A 2,500-nucleotide genomic window follows, 5' to 3' on the forward strand; every position below is an offset into this window, starting at 1 on the left:
TAGGCCGGGGGGTACCAGGGGTAAGGCTGGGGGTACGGCGGCCGAGCGTGGCCGGGGAAGAGGTCTCTTGGTCGGATTGGGAAAATAAAATAATTCCCCCATTCATTTCAATGGGCGGCGGTACCAAGGGTAAGCCTGGCGGTACCAGGGGTGGGCCTGGAGGTACCAGGGGTCGGCCGGGGGGTACCAGGGGTCGGCCGGGGGGTACCAGGGGTAAGGCTGGAGGTACCAGGGGTCGGGCTGGAGGTACCAGGGGTAAGCCAGGGCCGGCTCGGCCGCGGAGCTTTGCCCGGGAAAGAGGCCTCTTGGCCGGGGTGAATAGCGCTGGAACGCGGCCCGCGGAGGTGGTGGGGGCCGGAGGCACCGTGGGCGAAGCCCCGGCCCGGCCCGGGGGCCGAGCGAGGCCGGGGAAGAGGCCTCTTGGTCGAATTGGGAAAATAAAAAAATTCCCCCATTCATTTCAATGGGCGGGGGTACCAGGGGTGGGCCGGGAGGTACCAGGGGTGGGCCGGGAGGTACCAGGGGTAAGCCGGGGGGTACCAGGGGTCGGCCTGGAGGTACCAGGGGTCGGCCTGGAGGTACCAGGGGTAAGCCAGGGCCGGCTCGGCCGCGGAGCTTTGCCCGGGAAAGAGGGCTCTTGGCCGGGGTGAATAGCGCTGGAACACGGCCCGCGGAGGTGGTGGGGGCCGGAGGGGCCGTGGGCGAAGCCCCGGCCCGGCCCGGAGGCCGAGCGTGGCCGGGGAGGAGGCCTCTTGGTCGAATTGGGAAAATAAAAAAATTCCCCCATTCATTTCAATGGGCGGGGGTACCAGGGGTCGGCCGGGAGGTACCAAGGGCCGGAGGTACCGTGGGCGAAGCCCCGGCCCGGCCCGGGGGCCGAGCGAGGCCGGGGAAGAGGCCTCTTGGTCGAATTGGGAAAATAAAAAAATTCCCCCATTCATTTCAATGGGCGGGGGTACCAGGGGTGGGCCGGGAGGTACCAGGGGTGGGCCGGGAGGTACCAGGGGTAAGCCGGGGGGTACCAGGGGAGGGCCGGGAGGTACCAGGGGTCGGGCTGGAGGTACCAGGGGTAAGCCAGGGCCGGCTCGGCCGCGGAGCTTTGCCCGGGAAAGAGGCCTCTTGGCCGGGGTGAATAGCGCTGGAACGCGGCCCGCGGAGGTGGTGGGGGCCGGAGGCACCGTGGGCGAAGCCCCGGCCCGGCCCGGGGGCCGAGCGAGGCCGGGGAGGAGGCCTCTTGTTCGAATTGGGAAAATAAAAAAATTCCCCCATTCATTTCAATGGGCGGGGGTACCAGGGGTCGGCCGGGAGGTACCAAGGGTCGGCCGGGAGGTACCAAGGGTCGGCCGGGAGGTACCAGGGGTCGGCCGGGAGGTACCAGGGGTCGGCCGGGAGGTACCAGGGGTAAGCCAGGGCCGGCTCGGCCGCGGAGCTTTGCCCGGGAAAGAGGGCTCTTGGCCGGGGTGAATAGCGCTGGAACACGGCCCGCGGAGGTGGTGGGGGCCGGAGGGGCCGTGGGCGAAGCCCCGGCCCGGCCCGGAGGCCGAGCGTGGCCGGGGAGGAGGCCTCTTGGTCGAATTGGGAAAATAAAAAAATTCCCCCATTCATTTCAATGGGCGGGGGTACCAGGGGTCGGCCGGGAGGTACCAAGGGCCGGAGGTACCGTGGGCGAAGCCCCGGCCCGGCCCGGAGGCCGAGCGTGGCCGGGGAGGAGGCCTCTTGTTCGAATTGGGAAAATAAAAAAATTCCCCCATTCATTTCAATGGGCGGGGGTACCAGGGGTCGGCCGGGAGGTACCAAGGGTCGGCCGGGAGGTACCAAGGGTCGGCCAGGAGGTACCAGGGGTCGGCCGGGAGGTACCAAGGGTCGGCCGGGAGGTACCAGGGGTCGGCCGGGAGGTACCAGGGGTTGGACAGTACCGCTTTTGGTCGTTAGGGGCGCTGTAGTAGGTAAGAGTCAGGGGGTGAAGGAAGGCTAAAGGCTTAGAAGGTGGGCGATCACCAAAATACCTTCGGAAACGTATATAGGAGAGCATGTTTCGAGCAAGTGACCTCCATAGAGAGTCACCGGAGTCCCCTCAGACACTTGTCCGACCATGGTGAGGGTGTCTCCAGCCACCCCCAGCGCTTCGCCGGCCTCTTCCGCCGGAGCTCCGCACTTTGAAAAATTTTCTATCTCCCCACTTTCGGCTATTTTCTAAGTCCCCCTCCGGGCGGTCGACGGCAGTTGGGAAGGCCGCCCGAGAGGCGCCCTGGGCGGATTGCCCGGGCGGAACGCCGGCCTGTGACGGCGGAGCTCCGCATTTTCGGCTATTTTCTAAGTCCCCCTCCGGGCGGTCGACGGCAGTTGGGAAGGCCGCCCGAGAGGCGCTCCGGGCGGATAGCCCGGGCGAAACGCCGGCCTGTGACGGCGGAGCTCCGCAATTTGAAAAATTTTCTATCTCCCCACTTTTCCTCTATTTTCTAAGTCCCCCTCCGGGCGGTCGACGGCAGTTGGGAAGGCC

Source organism: Hippocampus zosterae, unplaced genomic scaffold (assembly GCF_025434085.1).
Source record: "Hippocampus zosterae strain Florida unplaced genomic scaffold, ASM2543408v3 HiC_scaffold_158, whole genome shotgun sequence".
Taxonomy (NCBI): Eukaryota; Metazoa; Chordata; class Actinopteri; order Syngnathiformes; family Syngnathidae; genus Hippocampus; species Hippocampus zosterae.